Genomic DNA, 12206 nt, shown 5'->3' with positions numbered 1-12206 from the left:
GCAAACTTAGCTTTAGAGGAGCAGGAATTCAGACTGGTCTCCAAGGATCCCACAGAGAAATCACCCGCAGGGCAGAAGGGCGTCGGCAGCCTTATATCCAGTCAGTAACTCCACTCAGCCAGTCATCATCATCAGCCTCAGGTGTTTGATAATCAGGCTCACTACCTTTCTTTACCAGAAGAGGGAGTTCCTCGGGCCTCAGTAATGAAGGGGAAAATGAACTCACAACACACCACATAGTGACTGAATACAGAGGCGTATCTAGGCTTCCTGGCACCCGGGGCAAGAATTTGGTTCGGCGCCCCCCCCACACACCAAGTACATATGCGACTTGCACACTTAGCCATGTACCCACGAGCTGCTCTCCCTAATGCTCTCAATGTTCAGTAAAAAACTGAAAGCAGGAAGAGAAGCTCGTTGTCAAGTATGAAAATCGCATATGAGTGAAGTGTCCGTGTGATGACTACTGGAACCTGCAGAGCTGAATCCTGACATTGCAGCTTCTGAATTCTCACAACTAATGCACTGCACACTTTTAGGATTCTCCCTTGCCGATGTACAGTCATGTCAGCACAAGCATGTGATTTATATACCTCTGGCCACACTCCAACTAGACGTGCCCAGCCTTGCTCCGTTCATTTTCATTGAGTGAGGCCACACATGTCTAGTCAGCATGTGACCGCATGTATGTAAATTACTGGCATGAGAGAATCCTGACAGTGTGCAGTGAGCACTGTGAGAATTCAGAAGTCTGCAGTCACATAGAATGACTGCAGACTCCGTACAAACCTGGACAACCCCTTTAATGTTCCTAACAAATAAAAACATGAGAATAAGTCAGTATCACAAATAACATTTACATCCAGGTACCTTATAGATGACGTCTCTGGAGTCATTCTCCTTTTCTTCTTCTTGTCCAGACCTCATGATGAGTTTTCTCATCCACATCTTGTCTCTGCAGACTTCCATCTTCTCCGGTCTTCTGCAGCAAATCTCCACATGATGCCCTTGAAGATAGAAGTGTCATTATAATGCTCCTAAATAAAAATATCTGCAATATACTGTCGCCTCACACTATTCCCTTGCTTCCTCATACTGTCTCATCTAACATCCCACCTGTTCACCATACTGTCTCTTCATATATTTACCCCCTCACTCTCTATACTGTCTGCTCACACATACCCCCGACTCCCCATACTGTGTCCACATACATTAACCCGTTCGCTCCCCATACTGTCTGCACCCATCCCCCATACTGTTTCCTCATACATACTCTGTGTCCTCAAATCTCCCCACACACATTAAATCCCCCCATCCCCACTCCAAATCCCTCAGACACATTAAATACCCCCCCATCCACACTCCCAATCCCTCACACACATTAAGTAACCCCCCATCCACACTCCAAATCCCTCACACACATTAAATAACACCCCATCCCCACTCCCAAATCCCCTCCCACACATTATGTACCCCCCACTCCAAATCCCCCACATATTAACCCCATCCCTACTCATTAACCCCCCCAAACAATAACCCCCATCCCCACTCATTAATTCCATCCCCACTCATTAACCCCCCGTCCATACTCCAAAATCCCCCAACACATTATGTACCCCCCCTCCAAATCCCCCACACATTAACCCCCATCCCCACTCATTAACCCCCCACACATTAATTCCATCCCCACTCATTAACCCTCCACAAATTAATTCCATCCCCACTCAATAACCCCCATCCCCACTCATTAACTTGCCACACATTAACCCCCATCCCCACAAATTAACCCCCCACACATTAACCCCCATCCCCACTATTTACCCCCCACACAGTAACCCCCATCCCCACTCTTTACCCCCCACACAGTAACCCCATCCCCACTTATTAACCCCCCACTACACATTAACCCCATCCCCACTCATTAACCCCCCACACAGTAACCCCCATCCCCACTCTTTAACCCCCCCACACAGTAACCCCCATCCCCACTCTTTAACCCCCAAACAGTAACCCCCATCCCCACTCTTTAACCCCCCACACAGTAACCCCCATACCACTTATTAACCCCACTACACATTAACCCCATCCCCACTCTTTAACCCCCCACACAGTAACCCCATCCCAACTCTTTAACCCCCCACACTGTAGCCCCACTACACATTAGCCCCATCCCCACTCATTAACCCCCCCACACATTAATCCCCATCCCCACATTAACCTTATCTCCACTCATTAACCCCCCACGCATTAACCCCACTACACATTATCCCCATCCCCACTCATTAACCCCCATCCCCACTCATTAACCCCCATCGCCACACATTAACACCCCCCATCTTCGCTGGTTTCTTCAGCTCCACATTGGAGCACACTTACCACCAGCGCTGAGCGTTCACTCCGGGCGCCGGGGAGTGACGTCAGCAGCGTGATCACATGACCTGATCACGCTGCTGACGTCGCTCTGGCCCGGTCAGAGCTGCAATTGTACTGGCGTCTATACAGACGCCAGTACAATTGTTCCCTGGGAGCCGGCACGCGCACCTTCTCTGCGCCAGCTGTCAGCTTGACAGCTGACACAGAGAACCGCCGACTCTCAGGCCGGGGGGGCGGCAGAACGCAGCCGCCAGGGAGGGACACTGCGGACTGCTGCATTAGGCGGCCCGACTGCGCCCCCCTGCTGGCTGCGCCCGGGGCAACTGCCCCGGCTGCCCCCCCTAGATACGCCCCTGACTGAATAATACCACATACAAGTAACAAATACCGCCACACCTTGGCCAGACCACATATTACCACCACATAGTGACCGAATAATACCACATACAAGGAACAAATGCCGCCGCACCATGGCACCATGGCCACACCACATAGTGACTGAATAATGCCACACACAAGGAACAAATAGCACCACACCATGACCAGACCACATATTACTATCACTGGTGACATTATACACAGGAGCTCTGTATATAGTGTCAGTGTACAGGTAATACAGAGATCACCAGTGACATTATACACAGGAGCTCTGTATATAGGGTCAGTGTACAGGTAATGCAGTGATCACCAGTGACATTATACACAGGAGCTCTGTATATAGTGTCAGTGTACAGGTAATGCAGTGATCACCAGTGACATTATACACAGGAGCTCTGTATTTAGTGTCAGTGTACAGGTAATACAGAGATCACCGGTGACATTATACACAGGAGCTCTGTATATAGTGTCAGTGTACAGGTAATACAGGGATCACCAGTGACATTATACACAGGAGCTCTGTATTTAGTGTCAGTGTACAGGTAATACAGTCATCACCACTGCTAGTGACATTATACACAGGAGCTCTGTATATAGTATACAGTGTATAGTGTCAGTGCACAGGTAACACACTGACTCACCAGTGACGTCTCTAGCTGAAGTCCTTCATCTTTACTTTTCTTTTTCATCTCATACAGAACGCCATCACTTTTTCCAACCAGGACTTGTCTCTGCATAAAATAACACAGTTACCTAGAGCACATCTTCCAGAGCAAATTCTCCACTTTTTCCCTTTCTACTATACTGCACATCTGAATACAGAATATAATATTATAATAATATAAATTAATTAGCACCTATACTTTTTCCCCAATTCATTACCAGGCACGTCATCCTCAACGCCCTCCACTATGTACCTCCCGCTCTAACCCTAATCCCGATTCATTATATTTACATGCCCCTCCGGCCTCAATTCATTGTCATGTCTTTCTCTCCGACCCTCTATTCATAATAAACTGCTCTACCCCACATTCAATACATCATTTACTCCCCCACTCTTAAAATTCATTATTTGTTCTCCCCATAGATCATTTGCTCTCCCCAGTCCCACCTTCAAATCATCATTTGCTCTCCTCAGCCCCCACCTTCAATTAAATTGCTGTGCCCCGTCACTCACACTGAATTCATCATTTGCAGCCCCCGTCCTCTCCTCCAATTCATCATTTGCAGTCCCCACTTTAATTTGAAGTCCCCTTACTTCATCCATTGCAGTCCCTATGACCCCCTCACTTCATCTGCAGTGCCCCTTCATCATTTGCATCCCCTTATCCCCCCTTCCATTTCATCATGTGCAGTCCCCTTCCCCCCACTTCATGTGCAGCCTCACTCCCCTATCATCATGTGCAGTTAATTTTACCCCCACATCATCATGTGCAGTCCCCCTTACCCACTAATTCATCATGTGCAGTCCCCCTTACCCCCAATTCATCATGTGCAATCCCCCTTACCCCCAATTCATCATGTGCAGTTCCCCTTACCCCCAATTCATCATGTGCAGTCCCACTTACCCCTTAATTCATCATGTGCAGTCCCACTTACCCCTTAATTCATCATGTGCAGTCCCCCTTATCCCCCACTTCATCATGTGCAGCCCCACTTATCCCCCACTTCATCATGCTCAGCCCCACTCACCCCCTTCATCATATACAGCCCCACTCACCCCCTTCATCATGTGCAGCTCCACTCACCCCCCTTCGTCATGTGCAACCCCACTCACCCCCCCTTCATCATGTGAAGTCCCCACTCATCCCCCTTCATCCTGTACAGCCCCATTCACCCCCTTCATCATGTGAAGCCCCACTCACCCCCCTTCATCCTGTACAGCCCACTCACCCCCTTCATCATGTAAAGCCCCCACTCACCCCCTTCATCCTGTACAACCCCACTCACCCCCCTTCATCATGTCTAGCCCTACTCAACCCCCTTCATCATGTGTAGCCCCCACTCACCCCCTTCATCCTGTACAGCCCCACTCACCCACCTTCATCCTGTACAGCCCCGACTCACTCCACTTCATCATGTGTAGCCCCACTCACCCCCTTCATCATGTGAAGCCCCCACTCACCCCCTTCATCATGTACAGTCCCTCACCCCACCTTCATCATGTACAGCCCCAACTCACCCCCCTTCATCATGTACAGCCCCACTCACCCGCTTTCATCATGTACAGCCCCCACTCACCCCCTTCATAATGTGTAGCCCCACTCACCCCCCTTCATCATGTGAAGCCCCCACTCACCTCCCTTCATCCTGTACAGCCCCACTCACCCCTCCTTCATGTGTAGCCCCTTCATCATGTGTAGCCCCCACTCACCCCCTTCATCATGTGTAGCCCCCACTCACACCCCTTCATCCTGTACAGCCCCACTCACCCCTCCTTCATCATGTGTAGCCCCACTCACCCCCTTCATCGTGTACAGCCCCAGTCACCCCCCTTCATCCTGTACAGCCCCCAGTCACCCTCCCTTCATCATGTACAGCCCCCAGTCACCCCCCTTCATCTTGTACAGCCCCCAGTCACACCCCATTCATTATGTACAGCCCCCAGTCACCCCCTTCATCCTGTACAGCCCCCAGTCACCCCCTTCATCACTTACAGCCCCCAGTCACCCCCATTCATTATGTACAGCCCTCACTCACCCCCTTCATCCTGTACAGCCCCCAGTCACCCCCCCTTCATCATGTACAGCCCCCAGTCACCCCCTTCATCATATACAGCCCCCAGTCACCCCCCCTCATCCTGTACAGCCCCTAGTTACCCCCCCATTCATCCTGTACAGCCCCCAGTCACCCCTCCATCACTTACAGCCCCCAGTCACCCCCATTCATTATGTACAGCCCTCACTCACCCCCTTCATCCTGTACAGCCCCCAGTCACCCCCCTTCATCATGTACAGCCCCCAGTCACCCCCCTTCATCATGTACAGCCCCCAGTCACCCTGTTCATCATATACAGCCCCCAGTCACCCCCCCTCATCCTGTACAGCCCCCAGTCACCCCCCCATTCATCCTGTACAGCCCCCAGTCACCCCCTCCCACATTGAATTCATTTTATAAATAAATAAAAAAGTTCCTCATACTTACCTCACAGCCGGCTCGCTCCCCAGCAGCGCCTCTGCTTTCAGCGTCGTCTGGGACATGTCGGCGCATGCACAATGACGTCATTGCGCACGCCCGACACCTGACCCGGAAGTACAGCCGGAGAGAGCGGGAGCTGAGCAGCCGTCAAGGTGACGGCCGTGCACCGTGCACAGCTCCCGGCCCCGGCCTGATAGACTGTGACGCGGGCGGCTGTCTGCTGCCGGCGGCATCACAGCGTCACAGTACAGAGCAGAGGGCATGGCCGCCCACAATTTGCTGTGCAGCCGGCCCTGTACAGGTGCTGGGGGAGCAGCCCGGGGCGCATTTGACTCTCTGCCACCCAGCCCAGCCCGCCCCTGCCTCCAGGCAAAACCTTCATTCTTGAGGCTGATAGGAGAGTGGTTCTGCATTGGGGACACTCCTCCAAGATCTCTGGACATGTCGGAGTAAAGAAGACTCTGGATCTCATTTCCCTGTTCTATTGATAACCTTCTCTCCACCAAGACGTGGCTGACTTCACTGCTTCGTGTCCCTCCTGTGCCAAAGTCAAGGTCCCCAGGCAGTTACCTTCAGGTCTCCTGCTTCTGTTACCTGTTCCATCGTCTCCGTGACAACACATAGCCTTGGACGGGGAGTGAGCTGGAGACAGTGAGAATATAGGGAAAGAAGAGAAGGCAAACTGTGTGTTACCTGATGTATATGTTGTAACTGAAGTGAACGGACTGCGAAAGTATAAGAGTAAAGTTTGTTGTTTAAAATTGGAATTGGATTGTGCCTCTGTTTGTGCCACAATTTATGGAAAAAATATGCAGCCACTTAGGGAAGGTCCTGAAAGTGAGAAGAATGGAGCAACAGGTATGCTAACAGAGAACTGTGATATGTATGGCCGAACCTTACATGAGCAGCAGGACCTCTTACACCATGCTTCTGTCCCGTACCATTGCTAGGCCATGCCCCAGTCTCATTTGGATTTCTAGTCATACTGCTGTAGTTTAAGCAAGTAAGAGAAAGTCCAGCTAGGGTTTTTCTCTCTGCTGTTTATGCTCTTTATCCTGCACCTATCTTCTGTTTCTTGTTAGAAAGTAGGTGGCATACACTTTAATTGTAAATACTCAATCCTTTATTTTGCATTTCGTAGTTTGTTTTACTCACTCTGGGATCTATTTCTATTTCAGCACACTTTCCCTTTTGTGGGTAGTTTGCACTCTGCTCTGTCCTCCGGTTCTTTAGTAGGAAGGTGAAGCGCTTGACGACCTTAAAGACAGCATAAGCTCATGTTACCATCATCTAGTCTGTGGTTAGTTATATCTCCGCTCATGCAGGAACCACTAGGGACTGTGGGGTCAGGATCTCTAGGTTGTACAGGAACCACCAGGGTCAGTTGCAGTTTTCAGTGTGTTACTTATTTTCCTGAGTGACTTGCTACACTAATATAACATTATCACAAGACCACTCCTTTTTTGTGTGTTTAGAAGCCATCATGGACACTGTGGATACCCTAATCACGCAATTGAGGTTCTTGTCTTTGGAGGTGGCAGAAATCAAGCAGCAACAAGCAGCAACAACAGCATGCATTATCCGCCGCTATGCAGATGGTACTCCACTCTAAACAGTCTTCTGAGCCTAAGGTAAATTTACCGGATTGTTTCTTCGGGGACCAAACTATGTTTTCCATCATTCTTTCTTCATGTAAGTTGTATTTTCGCCTTCGTCCTGCCTCATCTGGAGGAGACAATCAACGCGTGGGTATTGTTCTTTCGTCGCTGTGTGGAGATCCTCAGGCTTCAGCATTTTCTCTTCCTGAGGATTCTCCATTGTTTTCCTCAGCAGAAACGTTTTTCTCTGCTCTGGGGCTCACTCATGACGACCCTGATAAAGTTCCTGCAGTTGAATCAATGATCTGCAGGTTGGTTCCAGTAAATTGTAAAGTGGAGGACTACTGCTCTACATTCAGATGCTGGGCAGTGGAATAACCCAACTCACAGAAGTCAATTCTGCCAGGGTCTTTCTAGCCAGATACAAGATATAATGGTCTATAGTCCTTCCCCGTTGTCCCTCGAAGAGGCCATGTTACTGGCATTGCATTTGGACAGACATCATAGGGCTCATACTCACTAGCGATTAAATCGGACGAATGCAATCCGATAAAAAAATCGGATTTCATTCGGACCAATGTTATTCAATAGGTGACATGTCATTTTTTTCTCAGCTGAAATCGGACTGAGAAAAAAAATCGCAGCATGCTGCGATTTGCGGCTGAAAATCGCCAATATAAGTCAATGGGTACGAGAAAAAAAATTGGACAGGACTAGGACCATAGGAGTGCTGTCCGATTTATACGCACCGGTGTCCTTTGAAAAGCCGGCAATTCATGTGCGGCTACTGTAAAATCACACTGACAGCTTAGTAAAGAATAGAATAAATATATACACATAGAATACATAGATATATGCATGTCAGTGACACACACACACACAGATATATATATATGTATTTATAATAGATAGATAAATAGATAGATAGAAAGATAAGATAAGATAATCCTTTAATCGTCCCACCATGGGGAAATTCAGAGCATTACAGTAGCAAGGCAGGAACAAGTACAGATACAGATGCATAAAGGCATTACATTGACAGTAGGTAGGTACATATATGGAAAAAAAAAGATATAACCGGACTATCACAACTTTGGATCTATCAGTTCACTGTTTGGGTCGTTCTCCGTTTTGGACAGTGCTGGTTATATAGCCTAACAGCAGCAGGAAGGAAGGACTTTCGATAGCGCTCCCTCTCACATTTAGGAAGAAGTAGCCGGTCACTGACAGTACTGCACATCTTTGTCACGGTCTCATGCATGGGATGGGAATCATTCTGCACCATGTAGCTCACCTTGGCCAGTATCCTCCTGTCGCCTACTTCCTGAACTGGATCAAGGGGGCATCCCCGGACAGAGCTGGCCCTTCTAATCAGTTTGTCCAGCCTATTCCTGTCCCTGGTTGATATGCCACTACCCCAGCATGCCACACCAAAGAAGATGACTGATGTCACAACAGAGTTGAAGAAGGATGCAAGGAGTGCCCCCCTAACTCCGAAGGCTCTCAGCCTTCTGAGCAGATAAAGCCTACTGTGGCCCTTCCTGTACACTGCATCCAAGTGATGGGCCCAGTCAAGCTTATTATTGAGGATCACACCAAGGTACTTATAGGTGTCGACTATCTCAATGTCATTTCCCTGAATGTTCACCACTACTGGTGGATTTTTTCCCTTGCGAAAGTCCACCACCAATTCCTTGGTCTTCCCGGAATTAATCCTAAGGTGGTTCCTCTGACACCACTCCACAAAAGCTTGGTTAGTATCTCTGTACTCTCTTTCATCTCCTCCTGTGATGAGGCCTACTATTGCAGAGTCATCAGAATATTTCTGCAAGTAGCAGCTAGATGAGTTGCACTTAAAATCCGCAGTGTACAGTGTGAAGAGAAAAGGGGCAAGAACTGTACCTTGAGGTGCCCCTGTATTGCAGATCACCATGTCTGACACACTGTCCCGAACCTTTACAAACTGAGGTCGGTTCGTGAGGTAGTTAAGGATCCAGGTGGAGAGTTGGAGGTCCACGCCAACAAGGCCCAGCTTGTCTCTCAGTAGACCTGGCTGTATGGTATTAAAAGCACTAGAGAAATCGAAGAACATTATTCTCACAGTGTTCTCAGATTTCTCCAGGTAAGAGAGAGTTCTATCTAGAAGGTGGATAATGGCATCATCCACACCAATGCCCGGCCTGTAGGCAAACTGGAAAGGGTCCATATCCGAGCTCACTAGAGGACGGAGATGTGTGAGAACCAATCTCTCTAGTACCTTCATCAGGTGTGATGTCAATGCTACAGGTCTATAGTCATTAAGGTCTTTCGGATAAGGTTTCTTCGGAACTGGTGCCACACACGATAATTTCCACAGTTGTGGTACTATACCTATTCTCAGGCTCATATTGAACAGATATATAATGATCTCACTCAGCTGGTGCCCGCAGGTTCTGATTAGCCTTGCACTGATGCCGTCAGGACCTGCAGCCTTCAAAACTTTGATCTTATCCAGTTCTTTTGCAACCTGGGTACTTGTGAAGAACAGACCCTGGCTCAGTTGACAAGTTGCAGCAGGGGGTGAGGTTATTGAAGCAGAGAGGTGTGAATGGTATGCAGGGGCAGGAGCAGCCAGTGTGGGATTAAATCTGTTAAAGAATAGATTAAGTTCATTAAGCCCCTCTTTATCTACAACCATCCTGGAGATAGTCTGTCTATGCCCAGATATAGACTTTAGACCCTCCCAGACTTCATGAATCCTTTTCTGTGACAATTTCAGTTCAATCTGTCTCTTTTAATTAGCCTTTACCTGCCTGATTAGATTCTTCAGATCTTTCTGCACCTCTGTCAGCCTACCCTTGTCACCTAATCTGAAGGCCAACTTCTTCTCTTTGAGAAGAGTCTTTATTCCGGGGCTGATCCATGGTTTATTGTTAGAGAAACACCTCACTACTTTTGTGGGTACTGTGTTGTCTACACAGAAATTAATGTAGTCCGTTATACAGTGTGTGAGACCATCCATGTCATCACCATAGGAATCTTGCAGCACATCCCAAGTGGTTGTTTCAAAGCAGTCTCTCAGCGCATCATCACTCTCCTCAGTCCACATCCTCACTGTGCGAGTGACAGCAGGTTCTCTCTATACAAGTGGCTTGTACACGGGTTGGAGGTGCACTAGGTTGTGATCCGATCTTGCAAGGGGCGGTAGGGCTGACGAGGCATATGCCCCTCTCACATTGGCAAAAAACAAGTCCAATATTTTGTTGTCTCTAGTGAGGCAGGTAACATACTGTGTGCAACCGGGTAGTATGGATGCTGGAGACACATGATTGAAGTCTCCCGAAACCAGAAGGAGTGCTTGGGGGTGAAAGGACTGCATCATGCTCACTGTGGATTGCAGGACCTTAGTGGCGACATCAGCTTTCTCAGAAGGGGGGACATATGCAGCTATCATGATTACATGCGATAGTTCCCTCAGTAAATAAAAAGGTCTCATGCCCACAGCTAATAGCTCAATGTCCTTACAGCATGTTTGCCCTTTGACCACGATATGCCTAGAGTCACACCATCTATCATTCACAAATATCGCCAGCCCTCCGCCTTTCCTCTTACCGCTCTCCCTTGTCCTGAGTTTAAAGCCATCCAACGAGACAACAGTGTCCGGAGTACCTTTGGTGCGCCAGGTCTCTGTAAACAGCAACATACTGCACTCCCTTAATTCCCGATGATGTCTGGTCAGCGCCGACAGTTCGTCCATCTTACTCCCGAGTGACCTCACATTGCCCATAATGACAGAGGGAAGAGCAGGTCTATAGCGCCTTCTTCTAGCTTTCCTGAGGGCTCCAGCTCTGCAACCTCTTCTCTTAGTCCTCCTTATTTCTGGTAGAATGTCCTCTGGTCTATTAGCAGCATGCTGCCTTGCTGTATCCCTAAGCAGCAGTATAGCTTCTCTGGAGTAGACAATAGGGTCTTTTTCAGTTCCTGGATTTCCCAACACAATAGATCCAAGTAAAAACAAGGTAAAAAGTCCATCGAAGGTCCAGGTCCTCTTATGGTTTTCCATAGTGCAATGTCCTTTGGAGTAACAATAAAAAAAGAGAAAGGAAAAATAGAAAAAATAGAGAAAAAAGGAGAGCAAAGAAGGAGCTACTGTAACAGGCTGCCACTCCAGCGGCGCTAGGAAGATAGATAGATAGAAGAAAAGCCAGTAATTCATATGCGGCTATACAGTAAAATCATACTGACATGTTAGAATACAAAAGATAGAATACATGTAAATACATAGAATAGGTGAATATATATATTGTAAGGTAGCGCTGTCATTCGGGTAGGGGATACTCGCTTGGCAGCCAAATAATCACCTCCGGCACAGGTTTTCCATAAAACAATCTCAGTCCGTGTGGTTTATTCAGGCATTGTCATGTCTGCCATGTCCGCCATGTCTGTTATGCCGCAAGTTGCCTGGCGCACACATCACTCCTCCTCTCTTACCTTTTGTGCTCTCTTGCACATTTCTATGTCTAGTCCCAAGGCTCTGCCTTGGCCCGGCTCTGGGCTTCGGCTTACGCTCTGCTGCTAGTTCTATGTCTCGTTTCCTGGCTAGTCCCAAGGCTCAGCCTTGGCCCGGCTCTGGGCTTCGGCCTACGCTCCGCTGCTAGCTCTATTCTCTCTCTGACCTGACTCTGTGTTTCTGCCTATGTTCCTCTCCGTGTTCCGCTCCCTGCCTTGCCTTGTTCCTTG

This window comes from Dendrobates tinctorius, unplaced genomic scaffold (assembly GCF_039654945.1).
Source record: "Dendrobates tinctorius isolate UK_male_01 unplaced genomic scaffold, ASM3965494v1 ptg000128l, whole genome shotgun sequence".
NCBI classification, from domain to species: domain Eukaryota; kingdom Metazoa; phylum Chordata; class Amphibia; order Anura; family Dendrobatidae; genus Dendrobates; species Dendrobates tinctorius.
This window is presented reverse-complemented; position numbering follows the sequence as displayed.